Here is an 18876-nt window from a genome sequence, read left to right as displayed (position 1 = left end):
TGACTGTTTCCAGTCAACCATCTTGGTACTCCATCAGGTTTTATATAAAAACCAACAAATATTATCTGTGAGTGATGGGTGACTTTCCATTTGTTCTTTGTAATTTTTGATATGACTATGAATATGTTTAAATTAGAAGGAAAAACTTATTTAGAAAGAATACTTCAGATAAATTGATTTCTGGGACAAGGCACAAGATAAAATTTCAATGTTGGTTTTACAGTCATGTGCTAGGCTGGGCATGGTGGTTCATGCCTATAATCCCTGCACTTTGGGAGGCTGAGGCTGGTGGATCATCTGAGGTCGGGAATTCGAGACCAGTCTGGATAACATACGTGGTGGAACTTCTTCTCTACTGAATATACAAAATTAGCTGGGCATGGTGGCACGCACCTATAAACCCAGCTGCTTACAAGGCTGAGGCAGGAGAATTGCTAGAACCCAGGAGGCGGAAGGTGCAGTGAGCTAGGATTGCGTCACTGCACTCCTAGCCTGGATGACAGAGTGATACTCCAACAACAACAACAACAACAAGACACATCCTGTGTGATTAGAGAAAACCATACTGTGTTACTTATCAATTATTACTATGTAACAAATTAACCCAAAATGTAGCAGCTTAGCATAAACCAATATTTATTTTCCCCCAGGATAAGTGAAAGAGGAGTCTGGGTATAGCTGGCTCAGATTCTCAGGAAGCTTCAGTAAGGTGTCAGCTAGGGAGACTGTCCTCTCAAGACTCAACATGGGGAGGATTCTCTTCCTAGCTCATTCATGTTGCTGCCACAGGCCTCAGGTCCTTGCTGCTCTTGGCCAGCTATTCATTCCTTGGACAACTATTCATTCCTTGCCATATATTTCTTCCATAGGTCTGTTCACAAAATAGTGGTTGGCTGCTCTCAGACTAAGTGAGTAAAGAATGAGTGTCCATAATGGAGACTACAACTTTGATATGAGCTATTCTCAGAAGTAACATCTTACCACTTTTGCTACATTCTATTCATAACAAGCCAATCAGCAGGTCCAAGGGGATAGGATTACTTAAAGACATGAATACCAGATAGAGGGGATCATGGGCAGGGGCTGCCTGTTGCATGTAGATGTAAATCAAATAGGCATTACTTTCAGATAAAATCATAACTGCTAATGCTATTCTTCAGGATAAATCTTAGTGCATAATTCTAATTGTTTGCTTAAAGGATGCTATGTTTTCACCAACAATTAAGCAGATGAATATTTTATTGAACATATACAGTGAAGAAAAAATGAGCAATCCATGAAAATAGGATAAAACATCTTTATGTAATATAATATATCTGGAGAATGATTCATTTTATTTATCAAAGTATTTGAGTTATTCAGGTGTTATAAATATATAATATTGGATTATTAGAATATACAGTTTATCCAACTAATTTTTTCCCTCCTCCATCTCTGCTTGTTGAAAATCCACTTGTATTTTAAAATGTCTTGCTAACTTTCTCCATCCTTATTTAATCTTTCCTCCCAGGTATGATCTTTCTATCTTCTGAAACTCTTGTCTCTTAAAAGCTTTTCTGTGGGATTTATCACACTTTGTCTAATATTAATGTCTATTACTATGTCTTTGATATCAGAGTATAGATCTTCTTTAACCTTTATTCATTTGATAGTTATCAGTTGAATGAAAATATTTTAAAATAATTTTTTATCAATGACACCTGTGTTATAAAATATTAAACAATATACTAATTTAAAAGAGTCAAGACAGCATACATTTATTTTATTTGACATTTCTAATTTTATTTTGCTGATATAAGCTCAAATTCAATGTTTAGTTTGTAACACCTCATTTTAAAAATTCCTAAATACGAACTCTAGAGGGATTAACTACAGAAGCAATTTCAATGTCAAGTTCTTTTCTGATGAAGAAATAGCATCAAATATCACTCTTTAAAATTCCTGTATATTAACATGTGAACTTGTGTAGAAGGGGCTTGGAAGAAAGGAATCAGCATTATTTTCTCATTAGAAGCAAGCATATTTTAATAATTGAAATTATCAAATATATTAATTTATGACATAGCTAAATATAACTAAAATATGTAATGTATGGTATAGACATTTTGTTTCTAAAATACCCTAAAGAGCTTATTTTTTCCACAAGGAAGAAAAAGCAGTAAATTTTACAAATAAAAGCCTTTCACTTTTTCCAGGGTTTTATTTCTCTCTGGGTATTCTTTATGAAAAACCAGCGGTAGTAAGACCATAACTTTGGCCAAGTACACTTCCAGGTTACACAAGTTTCTGTAGAATGCAAAAATTCCTCAGAAAATGAAATATGTATTAACAGTATCAATTACCAATTCAATAAATTGAGTTTCACACTTAGAAGCACCACAAAAAGAGAGACAAATTTCTGTGGCTACTGTCAGCACCCAACATAGACATTCCACAGGCATCTAAAATTTAGCACGTGCAAAACTGTTTCCTGAGAGTCAGCTTATCTGATTCTTCCACCTTCCTCATGTCATTTATGGCAACTCAGCTTCTCGGTCATTCAGTTATTTATTGATGGTGCTCTTTCTCTGATATTAGATACTTAATACATAAGTAGATTCAATTTTAAGATATATTTTGGAGACAGCTGTTATTCTTCACTCCACAGCAACTGCCTTGGTGAGAGTCTTCATTGTCTCTGATTTGCACTATTACAGAAGCTTCCAACTGTTCTTCCTGTTTCTGCCCTTGCCACCCTAGACTTCTTTCAATGCAACAGCCAGAGATAAATGGATAAAACACATCAGACCTCTCTGTGTTTCTTTTTGAATATCTCAGAATGCTTCTTTCTTCCTGAGTATAAGTCCAAGTCCTGAGGAAGTTCAAGACCCCAGCTGATCCCTTCCACTGACCTCTCTAAACTTGATTCTACTATCTCTGATCCAGCCTCGTTTTTCTCTGACTACATTGGCCTTTTCACTATTTTAAGGATGTTCCACCTTAGATACACTCCCACATTAGAACCCTTCCATTGGTTCTTCAGTCCTCTCCTGAGAGTGCTCTTCTTCCAGATGAGGGAGCACGGCTCGCTCTCTTTGTTCACAATCTGACTAAAGTGATTCCTTCTCACAGAACTCTTTCACATCATATCTAAAGTCTTTGTTCACAATCTGACTAAAGTGATTCCTTCTCACAGAGCTCTTTCACATCATATCTAAAGTCTGTCTCTCTGCTCAGCTCCTGCACTCTCAGGAAATCCTCCTGCTTTGGATTTGTCCCTAGCACTTTTGTAGCACTAATACGCTATATGTTTAATTTACTTAACTCATGCATTGTCTGCCTCTACATTCAGAACGTGCAATCCAGAGAGTGGGGTCTTGTCTGTTCTGCTCACTGCTCTATCAGCACTCTAGAACAGTACCTGGCACCAGGGCTACACTCTGTGACTTCATCGCCATGGCATTCTATGGAATAGTAATTGCTGGAGCAGGGCTGAATTCCGACGAAATTGGTTACCCCAACCAGAGTTCGCTAGGCATAAAATAAATATGTTGAAGAAATGAAAGACTGTATAAACCAATAAGTACAGAACCATGGGCATTTTAAGAGCTAAAGAGGTAATTTCTCCATGCTTATTAATACATACAAATTTTTAAAACATAATTGATTAGAGACTTGGGTAAAATGTTCGAGTTTATTTAAGCCAACTCCTCTGCAAACCTTCCCCTCCACACACATTATTCCTTCTTTTTCTTCAAGCAAATGTATATGAAATGAAAGTATTTCTTTACAATGCATGCTTGTGAAATAAAGCACCTGTATTGGTAGCTGGAAGTTGGGCAAAATGAAGAGTAAACATGATTAATTCACTTTTAATCAGTTATAATGTTTAAAAATAAGTGTCTTATCTTTTAAATAATTGAATTAGTATGGGGTTAGTTGTGGAAGATGCATAAAATGATACTTTACAAAGTGAAGTAATTCAGAATCCAGACAACATTTTCATGCTGAAATTGTCTTTTTGTTTAGGAAAACCAATCAGTTTCCAGATTTTTCTCTTGATTACAGAAGGCCATGAATCTGTAACCATAAATTCTGTTGTTTTTTCTTGTTTAGCAAACATTTCTTGAGTATTTGTTAGGTTCCAGGTGCTGTATTACATGTCTTTAATACTTGCTATTTAAATTAAATCCTCACAAAAGCTATATCATACTGTGTTCTGGTCCCTACACCCTGAATCATGAGAATGGTTCAGGCAAATAATGGCAAACCGAAATGTACATAGCCTGGGAATTCAAACTTATGAAGAATCAGTGATAAATAAAATACCCAAATATGTACTCATTGGAAATGAACATCATATCTATACTGGAAGTGAAAAAGCAACCATACTTAACAAATCCATTTTTTCCTATTTTGACAAGTTTATGATTATTTTTGAAAATATAAATGAATTTTTTGGGAAAATTGTAAAATTATCCAAACAAAAAAAAGAGCTCCTTTTTAAAATATAATTATTTATGTCCTAGTTTAAAAGCATTGTTTAATATTCTAATAAGGTATTTTTGAATTACTTCCTGAAATTAAAATGATTTGAGATGGAATTGCTGTTCTTGAACCACATAGCTTTTTCCCTCCCTCCCTCCCTTCCTTCCTTTCTCTTTTTCTCTCTTTTTTCTTTGTTTCTCTCTTCCTTTCTCTTTCTCTCTTCCTCTCTCTCTCTTTTCTTTCTTTTTCTCTCCCTTCCTTCCTTCCTTCCTTCCTTTCTTCCTTCCTTTCTTTCTTTCTTTCTTTCTTTCTTTCTTTCTTTCTTTCTTTCATTCTTTTTTATTTTTCTTCTCTTTTCCCTTTGGCTATACAATGATATTATATCCAGGAGAAGGAATTCAACCTAATCAGAAAGAAAACCCACATTCTTCAATTCCTTCACTTACTTCCCTACCAATATGTCTACTGGATTTTCAAACAAAGCTCAAAAGTTTGGTTTTGGTGGAGATGGAGGTGAAACCATGTCTCTTCTTGGTCACTGAGCAAACTGTGTTCTTTGTTTTCAGGCAATTGCTTTCTCCCCGAAGTTTATCAGAACCATCCATGTTACCACCTGGTATCTTTGAAGACGCCAGCCATGTCTTGTCTCATTTCCATCTTTAGAGGTTCATGGCTCCCTCTCTTGAAAGACTGTGTGCTGGTCTAAAAGACTGTCCCACCAACACTTTTACTATCTAATGCCCTCAGGTGTTCTCTGGCTGAATAGCTCCTTCTTCACACTCAAGGAGCAGCCTAATAGGATCTCTAGATTTTCTCTCTTAAGAAGACGAGAGACGTCCACATGACTTGGGTAGAGATCAGTAGTTTCCCAGCTCTCTTTCAGTCCTCAGATATCTCTCAAACAGTGGGGATTGAGAGCAAGGAGGATAAGGGCTCCTTTTCATAATATTTCTTCTCCTCGTAGCTCGCCTTCTCTTTTTGCTGCTGAATCCTATATTAAGATATACATTTCTATAATTTTGAGCTTCAGGGTTCTTATGATATAGATGTTTTACCTCCTTTACTCATATTTCTGATGCCTTGTCCTTTACTTTTCACTTTATATGACAGTCAGTTCCTGCCCACATACTCCAAATCAACTGAATTTCCGGGCAGCACAGAGCAGGGATTATATCAAACTCCAAATTCTCTCCATTGCTTTTCTCAAACTTCACCCACTAATGCAGACACATTACTCCACAGGCACACATTCTACGTAGGGGAAGAAATGAGGCCCGAGTCTTACCATTTCTCAGAAGAATGACAAACTTAGACATACATATTTGGTTGCACTCATAAGCAAGTGAAAACAAATGTTTTAAGAGAGCAATATGTGAGGTCCTTCTATATTTTGTGTGTTCATTTTAATTGCTAGATTAGTTTAGGAAGCAGACATGGAGGAAAATTCCAAGAGGGCGCTAATTGTGAAGAAAATCTTTACCATGGCATGTATTGACTTGAAGAAAAAAAGGAGATAGACTAATGTATATCTATCTGTTGAGCTGAAGTATTGAAAAAAGTAGGTTTTAATGAAGTCAATCATTTCACTGATATGTTTAGTCAATGTATTTTTGTATTTTTATTTACTGAGGAGGATGGCCAAATTACCTTTGCTGTTCTTCAGTCAAAATTTTTTCCATATATTGTCTACACACTGGTAAATATTGTAGCCATTTCTTAGGTTAAAAAGTCACTTAGGAGGTGTTTTTCTTGAAAAGTGCATTTAGTCCTCATGAACTTCCGTTTCCTCGTTCTTGTGGGAATTGAGTATGAAAATAAATATTATCTTGTCAATCCTTGAGTGCTGAAAAAATATAAGTAATGAGGCAGATAACAAATAAAACCATCACTGTCTGGGTTATCTTTTCTTAGCCAGCTGACTTCAGAATTATTTCAGAGAATTTATACCACTGACAGTAGTAAAGAAGTCAAATTCCATTCCCCTCATATTAACAAACGCAATAATTACTTTAAAGATTTTGTTTTTAAACAGAGTTCTCTCAGAACCCCTGAGTGCTCATACAGTAAGCATGTATAGCATTATGGACAGCATGTGAGCATGTTCATAAATAAAGTGCTTAATCAATTGATCTTCCAGTTGACTATACCATTGTAATAGATTTCAACCATCAACGAGTTTTAAATTATTTTTCACTCAGTCATGTATTGTTCCTGTTTCTAGAAATAGACTGATAGTCAATGATAGAACATGTTAGTGATATTGATATTGGAATAGAATATGTACTATGTGTCATAAACCATGCAAAAATGGCAAATTATTGTTTTTACAATGTTACAAAGAGTAAATAACATCACACAATATTCTAATGGAGTTGGCAAATAGTCTTTAGCCAGACAAATTCATGTAAAGCTCTTCTTTTAGAAGAGAAGTGGAAGAGCTCAGTTTCTAACCAGTGTGCCTCTCATTCTTTCAATGACTCTTTCCTGAGAGCTCATAAAAATACATTGGAAACCAACATAACAAATACTTCTTTTTCTAATAATTCCAAATATAAAAGGTAATTTTGGTTACAAAGAACTATACCTCAGTGGTTGACAGAGTATTTTATTTGGATATATTCATGCTGTCTACTCATCCAGCATTAGATATTCTTCAATAAAAAAATTCTTTTTAAAGTATTGTTTTACCAGTTGCCAAATAAACTAAAGCTCTTATATTCAGTTGTCACAGAATCAAATGATGGCATCATAATGCACTTACTCTAGCAATTGAATCTTGGTGTTCAATGATTTGAACTCACTTATAAGGGGAAATGCATTTGAGATTCCTTAAAAAAGAAACTTATATTTGATATCTATTTTAAATAGGTATGTCTTTCTCAAGTATATTTAAGGTACTTTTCTGACAAATTGAGACAGATATTTGAGACCATCTGTTTTCTAACACTTTTGTACTAAGTAAAGTAATGGCAACTTTATTCATACACAGTGAAGAACACAAGAACTTCTTAAATGGCACTGAAGACAAAAAGAACAAAATGGTAGTTAAAACTTAATAAAATCTCTTAATCAAACTGCATCTGTTTATCCCAACTCCTCTTTTTACTGGTATATGTCCACAGACAAGTAATTTACAATTGCTAAGTTCTACTCTCTCATCTCCAAAGTGGTAAATGTAATAGAATGTACTTTATTGTGTCATGAAAATTAAAAAGAGAATTCTTGCAAATAATTAGCACCATACCTGAAACATAGAAATATTCAGTAAATATTTTAGCTTTTGTTGTTAAGATCAGTGGGGTGTGGGTGACAAGATACATGCTTAAAAACAATTATGGGTAAATAAACCAGTATGTCCTATGCATATAAAAATATGTCTCAAGTGCAAATGGTGAGTTTTTGTTAGTCTACATTTTTTCCCCTGGGGCTATCATCTATAAACCTTGTGTATGAAAATACAATATCCATAATTTTATAGAGAAAGCAAAATAGCACAATTAAGGAAATAATTCCTATTTGTCTTAAAACAAATCTCAGTTTTAGTGCTATAAAATTCTTTTACAAACAGCATCAGGTCAAATAATAAATTTATAAAACTAATTGGCTTCACACAAGTTGAGCTAATGAGTGTCATTTGGGTCAAATCCTCAAATTAAAAATAAGTGTTATCCTTTATCAACTGAACACTTTTCTCAATAAATCTTGCACTGCTTTTCTTACCTCTCAGCCACATCATTTGAAATCCCTTCTGATTTAGCAAAACCACTTTCCTGTGTCTGACCTCTTACCCAGTAAAACCTTTTATATTCAAATAGCAAATTCAAACAGTGCATAATGCAAAATGTAATTTGGAGGTAGATTACACTTCAGTTGTACTAATGCAGTCATTTTTCACCTTTCCCAAATAGATCTACTCCAAGAGTAGTGCTGATCTGTGGAGAAACTCTCAATGCACCTACACCAAAAAAGCATCTATCTGTGTTCTGTTGACAAAGACCACACTCAGTGTGGACAGCAAGTTTTCTTATTTATTTGATTCCTGGGATGTTTATGTGAGCAATTCCCCTGATATCTAGCTTGAATTATGAACAATCTTTTCTGCTCTGTTGAACCATTAAATCCAGAGTATTAGTGCATTTGGAATACACAAAGATGATAATGACATCCAAAGAAGAGTCCAGCAAAAATTATTTCCATGAGGACTTTTTCAGAGGGATAAAGCAACATTAGCTATAGAGGATAGCATTGTAAGATTCCCCAAATGTAGATGAGAATAATAGCATCTCTTTGGTCGTAAGGATGAACATTGCTCTGGAATATGCATTTCACACTAAATAAAAGAAGTTAGGGTTTGTATGAGCTCACTTATCTTCGTCTTATTCCTCCCTAAGTTATTTTTGTCTAGATCGTTTCAGCCACTTGTTTCATTTTACTTCAATTTGTATTTCACGTGTTATTGTAATCCTCCATTCCCTCAAAAACAGGCCAAGAAACATGTCAATCTATATAAGTGCATAACTAATATTAATAATGACATCATAAATAGTGCTAAATGAATATGTGAATAGAAGAATAAATAAAAATAAAATGTATGACTTCATCAATGGATTTCCTAGTAGATGGGGAAACGGTGAGAGGATTCGAACTTCAATAAGAAAAATGGTGCAAAATAAGGTAGTAGCAAAGGCCCAAAACAAATCAACACCTTCACAATTTTTCCAAGGGCCTGGCATATATTTTTCTTTTTCGTTTTCTAACTATTTGTGGCCTCTTTCATATATCTCATTTCTCTCTTTTATAAGGCTTCTGTATTAATTGACAGCATGTTCAGATATAAACCCAACACAGTAATGTGATTAAATTAGTTATTCAGATGCCCGATATTAAGAAATTCAAAGAAATTGATAGAGTATCCAACTGGTGAGGAATTGAAGAAGAAAGAAGAGAGAGAAGGAGAAAGAAACTAACTGTAAGTTGGGATGGGTGGAGGTAGTGAAGAAAGCCAATTACTCATTGAAGGTGCCAGAAGGAGAATTGATGGCACGAATTCATAGCTTCTCACCATTAAGGTGAATAATGACTCAGACACTTAGATTGGGGAATGAGAAGAAAACGGTGCATACAAGGTTCTTCTATTTATATCTGATTGAGATATGAAAAGAAAATGAGAGACTGGATTACTAAAGAAAAATTCCAGACAGTTAAGCAATTTTAGGAATGATTCATTTTAAGATATGGCCATCAATTATTTATAAGGGTTAATAAATAGATTTATAAGCAAGAGGTACATGGAATCTAGAAATACATAAATGCTCTTCAAATTATTTACAGCTCTGACAAGTCATAACACATGAACTACTGCCGAAAACACCATTTACTTGACTTTAAAATTTGCACCATAAACTATAAATGGACCAGTTATGGAGCATCAGCCATTTGTAATGTGCCATGCAATATTTAACATCAACTAAATGTGTTTTCACTAGCTGCTGACCACTTGGATTAATTTTATAAGAATTCCTAGTGCCTAATGATTTATTTGTGGGTAAATGATCATAACTATTTAATGGCCTTAATATTAGAGATGTAATTCTGAAATAGAATATCATAACTTGGATTTAGTACATCCAGTTAAGTAACAAGCATCGAATTATTTTTTTAAAAAAAATAAAAACAGTGGCCAGAAAAAGAAATTAAAGCACCTGTTAGTCATATATCCCCATAGGTTGCCAGCTTCATATTGGCTTTATTCTTTTTTTCTTTTCTTTTTTTTTTTTTAATTGCATTTTAGGTTTGGGGGTACATGTGAAGAACATGCAAGATTGTTGCATAGGTACACACAAGGCAGTGTGGTTTGCTGTCTTCCGTCCCCTCACCTGTATCTGTCATTTCTCCCCATGCTATCTCTTCCCACCTCCCCACCCCCCCGTCCCTCCCCCATTTCCCCCCAATGAACCCCAGTGTGTAGTGCTCCCCTCCCTGTGTCCATGTGTTCTCATTGTTCAACACCCGCCTATGAGTGAGAATATACGGTGTTTGATTTTCTGTTCTTGTGTCAGATTGCTGAGAATGATGGTTTCCAGGTTCATCCATGTCCCTACAAAGGACGTGAACTCATCGTTGTTGATGGCTGCGTAATATTCCATGGTGTATATGTACCACATTTTCCCTATCCAGTCTATCATCGTTGGGCATTTGGGTTGGTTCCAGGTCTTTGCTATTGTAAACAGTGCTGCAATGAATATTCATGTGCACATGTCCTTGTAGTAGAATGATTTATAATCCTTTGGATATATACCCAGTAATGGGATTGCTGGGTCAAATGGGATTTCTATTTTTAGGTCCTTGAGGAATCGCCACACTGTCTTCCACAATGGTTGAATTAATTTACATTCCCAACAACAGTGTAAAAGTGTTCCTATTTCTCCACATCCTCTCCAGCATCTGTTGTTTCCCGATTTTTTAATGATCGCCATTCTAACTGGTGTGAGATGGTATCTCAATGTGGTTTTGATTTTCATTTCTCTGATGACCAGTGATGATGAGCATTTTTTCATATGTTTGTTGGCCTCCTGTATGTCTTCTTTTGTAAAGTATCTGTTCACATCCTTCGCCCATTTTTGAATGGGCTTGTTTGTTTTTTTCTTGTAGATCTGCTTTAGTTCTTTGTAAATTCTGGATATCAGCCCCTTGTCAGATGGGTAGATTGCAAAAATTTTTTCCCATTCTGTTGGTTGCCGATTCAATCTACTGACTGTTTCTTTTGCCGTGCTCTTTTTTTCTTTTCATTCAGGTCACCTATTAATTTTCTTTCTTCATTTGTACACTCTCTTTCATTTTCTGTACTATCTTTTGTTTTAACAGTCTAGTAATTCCCCAGTAAGCTCTCAGCTTCCAAAGGGCACTCTATTTCTATTAAGCATGGCAGTGAACAAATGGAAATACTCCTTGGTTGTCCTGCTTATTGGGAAAACACCAGAGTCCCTTTGCATCAACACAAAGACTCTGATTCTTGTGATTCTCAGACTGGTACTGAATTGTGCTATTGCTCATCCATACACATTCCCTACCCCAACTTTAGTAATGTCTAAAACTGCATATACATTCATGAAAATTTGAGTAACACCCACATTTTAGTGTTTTCTGTAGTACTTGAAGAGGTAATAAAGATTTAAGAGTCGTTAATAATCTGTGTTTAGAATGATGACACTATATTAAATAAAGAACTTCTGTACAGTTAACAAAGTAAAGAGACAACATGTAGAATGAGAGAAAATATTTGCAAACTATTTATATGACAAGGGACTAATATCCAGAATATGCAAAGAACTCAGCTCAACAACAACAAAAATAATCCAATTAAAAAATGAGAAATGTACCTGAATACACATTTCTCAAAAGAATTCATACTAATGATTAACAAGTATATGAAAAAAAAAAACCCTCCACATTACTAATTATTACAGAAATACAAATCAAGGGTCAGGCATGGTGGCTCATGGCACTTTGGGAGGCCAAGGTGAGTGGATCAACTGAGGTCAGGAGTTCAAGACCTGCCTGACCAACATGGTGAAATCCCATCTCTATGTCTCTCCTGAAAATACAAACATTAACTTGGTATGGTGGTGCATGCCTGTAATCCCATCTACTTGGGAGGCTGAAGTAGGAGAATTGCTTGAACATGGGAAGCAGAGTTTGCAGTGAGCCAAGACCTTGCCACTGCACTCCAGCCTGGGCCACAGAGTGAGACTAAATCAAAAAAAGAAAGAAAGAAATACAAATCAAAACAATGAGATATCATCTCACCCCAGTTAGAATGCTATTATCAAAAAGACAAATAATAAAAAATACTGGCAAAGATTCAGAGAAAGGGAAACTCTTATACGCTGTTGGTGGAAATGTAAATTAAGATAGACATTTTAAAAAACAGCATGGAAGCATCTCTCTCTCTCTCTATACACACACACACACACACACACACACACACACACACACATATATATATATACTTTGAGAAGCTTCATGCTATTTATATAATATAGAAACATTATATATGTATTATATATAATATATATTTATATATCATATTATATAACATTTATATATTATATATTATATAATACATATATGTATTATACACATATACAAAATATACGTATTTATATAATATTTGTATATTATATAAACAGCAATATATATATGCATGTCTACCATATAATCCAAATATACTATATATATATAATATAATCCAGCAATCTCACTAATAGGTGTTTATCCCAAAGAAAGAAAATCATTATATCAAAGGGATACTTCCATCACTATGTTTGCTGACAAGATGTAGAATTAACCTAACTGTCCATCAACAGTTGAATAGATAAAGAAATATGGTATACATACACAATGGAATATTACTCAGCCATAAAAAAGAATGAAATCCTGCCATTTGCAGCAATATTAACAGAACTGGTGAGCATTATGTTCAATGAAATAAGCCAGGCACAGAGAGAAAAATATCACATGTTATCATTTATATGTGAGGGCTAAAAGAAAATTTGACCTTATGGAAGTAGAGAGAAGAATGATGGTTACCGATGTCTGGGGAGGGTGAGAGATTATAAAAAGACATTTGTGAATGGGTACGAACATATAGTTACGTAAAGGGAAAAACTCCAGTGTTCTGTAGCATGGTAGAATGACTAGAGTTAACAATAATTTCTTGAATATTCCAAAATAGCTAGAAAATTTAAAATTATCTCAACACAAATTATAAATGTTGGAGTTAATAAATTCCCTCAATTGCCTGATTTAATCATTACACATTGTATGCACATATCAAAATATCACATGTACTCCATAAACATGTACAATTATGGATCAATTTTAAAATGTCATGGCATTACCGTCTCTTCATGTATTGTTTCATTAGTCATCATAAACTAGGCTATGCTGTGGCAACAAAATGTCTAAGTTGCTGAACTAAATATAACTTAATTTCTCACCCATTGTACATGAAAAATGTCAGCTGTCAGAGGGCTTTGCTCACTGGAGTCACTCAAAGACCTAGGTCAGAGGAGACTTTTACCTAGCACAGGATTCCAAGACATTGTCATAAGATGAGAATCTAGAACCACAATATGGTTCTGGAAGATGTTTTTATATTCATTACTTTCTGCTTGTTTTATTTTAAGCCTTTTCTCCAATATTTGTCAAATTAACTTAATATTTAGTGTATTAATATAGTTTAAAAGCCTAACCAGTAGAAAACAAGTTGTACTCAGAAAGCTTCATCCACATGTTCACTAAATGTATTTATTTACTTTCATTAGTTTGTGATTTATCCTTTCTGCATTAAAATTTTTTTTTTGAAAAAAACAAAACAAAATCTTTTTTTTTAATTTTCAGAAATGTAACATTAACATTATATTATTTTATCTTAATTATATTTACTGGCAATTGCTCTATATTTATTAATGGGACTCTTTCTCATTCTGTTTCTATAGCTGTATGGTTTTCCACTGTATCAATATATAGGCAGTGCTCGACTTACGACCATGGTCGGGACCACAGAATAGTCATAACACGATTTGGTTGTAAGTTGAGTAGGCTATATGTACAGTTGAAATGGTGCACGCAGAGATGGTAGCGCTGCCAGAAGCTGGTCCACACTGTCGTACGCCCAGCTGGGCAACGTTTGCGCTGCCAGACGTGGAGCAGTTGTGGCTAGCGATTGTGGTCGTAAAGTCGAATGGTCATAAGTTGCATAGGTCGTAAGTCAATTAATACCAGGTCTTACTTAACTATCCCTCATGTATAATTATGTTGAATTTCTAATATTTCACTGGTATAATAATGCTGCAGGAAATTTCTTGTGCATATTTGTTTTTGTATTGTGGTAGTTATATATTCAGGGCAAACTTCCAGGAGTGAGTTTACTCAGTCAAAGGGTAAATGTATATGAAGTTCTGTTTGACATTGCCAAATTCTCCCTCATGAGAATTGTTCCATTTTGTATTTCTATAACACTGAACGAAATTTCTCTTTCCCAACAGTTTTGCCAGAAAGCGTACTGTCAAGTTTAACATTTTGTCAATTTTATAGTGAAAAGGGTTTTTATTATTATTTTATTTATTTTGAGTAAATTTGAACATTATTTTGTACATGTAATGGAAATTTGTCTCTTGTTCTGTGAACTGTCTATGTCTTTTGCTCATTTTTCAAAAGTGGTTAGCTATATTTACTCATGTATTAGATAATCTTATATATAACATATATCCTTTTATCTCTGATACATATTCAAATATTTTCTTTCAGTGTGTTTTTGCTTTTTGATTTTGCTTATAGCATTACATGAAAGTCATTTTTCTGTTGTCGAATTTATTAAATTTTTGTTTTATGGTTTCTTGATTTCAAGTCGTAGAAAGTTCTCCTTCCTCCCACTATATATATGTGCGTGTGTTTGTGTGTGTGTGTGTGTGTGTGTGTGTGTGTGTGTATAAAAGGAGTCACTGATATTCCCTTCTAGTACATGTATGGTTCCATTATTTTTACATTTGCATCTCTGATCCTTTTGGACTATTTTATTAATTTAAGGTATTTTATCCTAAGTAAAGCTATCCACTGAATAGTACTTCTCTCTGTCTTTACTAATCTCAGATATTTCCTTGTCTGATTCTCCACTCTACTGATTCCTTTATCTGAGTTACCACAAGACCATTAAAGAAGTTGAATAATCTGATTTATTAATATTATTTTTCTTCATATTGATACATATTTTCTTTCCTATTAGTTTTTGTTTGGGTAACAAACAACTGCAAAATCTCAGTGGCATAAAAAAAGATTTACTTCTTACTCAAGAGAAGCCACTGTTCATTTTGGACTTAGCTCATCTGCCCAGCTTCAGCTGGGCTGCAGGTAGACTGCGGTTCTATCCCTTACATCTTCTTATTCTAGGGTCCAGACTGAAAAGGCAGCACCTCTCTGGAATATGCCCCCATTTCATGCAGCAATGAGACAGCACTAGCTAGCTCAATCACATCATCACATTTAAAACTTCACCCTAATGCCAAAACCTCATCATTCAACCAAATCATGACATTCTTCCAACCCAAGTTTTAAAACAATGGATAGGACAAAAAATCTTACAAAAAGGAAAGTGCAATACTTGGGAAAGAGTTTTGTTATTGCAACTGAATAATTTATAATAAAATAGAAATGTTATTAAATATAGTTGTTTAATAATGCCTTAATTATTAATAAACAGAGGTCATAGAAATTTTAGGGAATGTGAAAAAAGGTATAAATGGAACTCTTAACATACAAATTCAACATCTAGGGATAAATATTATTAGTATTTTATGTATTGCTAGTAGTTCTCAATGATACCACAAAATATTTTTCAAAGCATTATCAAATTTTTCTATCCTATATTAGTGTAGGAAATAAAATTTTCTTTTTGTGAAGAAAACCATAATGTGTGATATATTAAAATGCATATACTCTAGGTATGGAAAAATATGTTGTAGTTTATTGATTTTTGCTCAATCTGAAACCTTTTGAACTACTATTTTATTTTAAATCTGACTATGGAAAGAAACTTTTAAATGACAGTTCATTTATTTCCTACACAAGTTATACAATTAAAGGACTCTTACCAAGGTAGTTAGATTTTCAAATTTGCATAGTTTGACAGTTGGCTTATTTGATAGCCCTTACCTTAAGAACGTTATCTTTGCTAGTTGTCTATTTTATTGTTTTTAAGTTAAGTTTATGCTATTAGAAACTGCCTAAATTATGACTTACATTTTAGTCTGAATGTGAGGCAATATGAAAATAAATACTTAGTTTTTACTAGACTTCAAGTGTCCTGAGGACAGGTTCTCAGGCCCTCTGAAATCCCTGACAGAGAATAGAGACTAGATGAATTTTGAAAGTATGCATTAATGAATAGCCTCTTTTCTGTGTAATTTTTTTAACTGACTTGTGCAAAAATTTTTCAGTACTAATACCAGAGCTCTATGCAAAGACATTTTAATTTTAAGTCTGGGATAGGGCTTATAGATAAATGGTTTTACATGTTCCTTGGGTAATTCTAACATGCAATCCTGGTTCCGAATCATTAGTATAGCTACCTCAGTGCTTTGCTAATGTAAATACAGTTCTTTGTCATCTCTGTCATGTAAGAAGCTGCTAAAATGGCAAAACTTTAAGCATCACTGCAAACTCACATCAGAAACTACATTTTAACAGTATCTCCCAGGTAACTTATATGTACAATAAAAATTTGATAAGTTTTATGTTCAGCGTATCATGTATTATGACAAAATGGTGAAATATTAAAACAAAATGATGACAATGGTCATAAGAAAAGAGTGATGGAATAGCAAGAGCACCAGGCAGTTTTCTCAGTAGAAGTACCAGATAGTCTGTGTTGCAGGTTGAAGTTCATAATGATTAGCCCTGAGACCTTGTCTGCATATGTAGCGTATGTTGTAAGCATGTAAATATCAAAGCTGGTCAAAGAGGATTATTTAAACATTTACACAAGTAAATTTAGAGTATCACAAGTGAAGGTACAAAGAATATAAATTAGAATGAGTATACATTCAAAAGTTTCTTACCAAAGCAGAAATGTCTGAGCATTTTAAGTGGATATTTAGAGGATAACCCACGTCATGCCTCAAAAACTATGACAGAACGGTAAAAAGTAAAGAGAACAGAAAAGCTTCGCCCAACATTGCAGATTTGATCTCTTCCTGTGAGGGCAGTTACATGTGATAAGGCCTGTTAGACTAGAGTGACCTCGGATTTAAAGTGGCTTTGTCATGGCTATTTCTTAAATTTGCGTATATGTTTGTTGATTACTGGTAAGCCGTTCCCTTTCATTTATTCTTCAGCCTAGCCAAATAGCTTTTGATTCAAGTGCCAATTTTTAAGCTTTTATATTTGCTACTATTCCACTGTTTCATCGTTTTTGTCCATTTCTACTGTATTTTTGAAAGTACACGTGAACTGTTCAATTTCTGCACTCTCATTCATTTTAACTCTGTTTATTTAATTTCTTTGCAATCTTTAATTTTCTATTCTAGCTTTTTATATTGGCTATCTGCATATCAGGTACCTTGTATTTTACATCAACATCTCAACAGTTTTTTTTTTTTAATTTTTCTTCTTAAAGTCCATATTTCTTTGATCTTTGTTAATTATATGATGCAAATAATTTAAAAATTTAGTCCCATTTCTTTCGAAAACTATGAAAAGTTTATTTTCTTTATCCAGAGTACATTTTCTTTAAATTGTGTTAATTCTTAAAAAGCCTTACAATGTTTTCCATTTCCGCCTTTCATGAAGAAAGACCAGTTTTTGCTTTGTTGTTTGAATAGCACAATTACTTTTCCTACGTTTTCTCCATATTCTTTATTATTAAACTCTTAGATTTAGACTACAACTATAGTCGATATGCAAAATTTGCATTCAGAGTCTGCTCTTATGTATTTAATATAATTTCAAGAAAGAGGAATGAGGCATTTTCCTACTCGATTACCATCTGACACTGCTGACAATTCTTTCTTTTTTTTATTTTTGAATTATTTGAAAGTGTAATAACATTAGCTTTGTTGGAAAGAGTAAATGAAAAATTTTGGTCCACTGAGTGGCATCTCTTATTTGTTGTAGCTTCTTATTATCAAGTTTATATCAGAATTTAATGCTCATCTGCCAGTTGCTTTGATTATGTCACATTTACAATTCCACGACAACATTTGCTGCTACACTTACTACTACCACCACTAATTCTATAATGTATGCATAACTTAATACATTCTGGATACCAGCAATAAAGGTCACATACGTGGTTTAATTAAATGCTTAGACTCTGTGAGGTGGGTGTCATTCTCTTTTTAAAAGATGAATACGCTTCTGTAAATGGTAGCCCATTAATGCACATAAAGTAATGACAATAATAAATAATCAGTACAAATTCTTAGAGTGTTCCAATGACAGTTCTAAAGTGTTGCCTATGTTAATTCATGTAATCCTTACAACAACCTCCAGTAGTAGATACTGATATTAACCATATTTTACAAAAAAATCAGGCTTAATAACTTGTTCACTGCTATATACACATGTAAGGATTCAGACAAAAGCATGACTTGGAGGCTTTAGAGAACTGGATTATTTTGCTGTCTCAGCCACATTCATCCTAAAGGTGCTGATGCTTACCCTCTCTATGGACTCCAAATCTTCTGAGTTACGAGTACAAAGTAGGGTTGGGTGAAAATTCTCTTTCCCCACTTAACTGCTTTGCTTTGCCTTTAAGAGTGAATTGCATTTTACTAAAATTACATCCAGACATCTCATTCTGGGTCTGGAAGATTGACATGTATATACTCATTTCCCTTTGTTGAATTAACA

The sequence above is a fragment of the Saimiri boliviensis genome, chromosome 5, assembly GCF_048565385.1.
Source record: "Saimiri boliviensis isolate mSaiBol1 chromosome 5, mSaiBol1.pri, whole genome shotgun sequence".
Taxonomy (NCBI): domain Eukaryota; kingdom Metazoa; phylum Chordata; class Mammalia; order Primates; family Cebidae; genus Saimiri; species Saimiri boliviensis.
The sequence above is the reverse complement of the archived record's forward strand: the minus strand, read 5'-3'. Positions refer to the sequence as shown.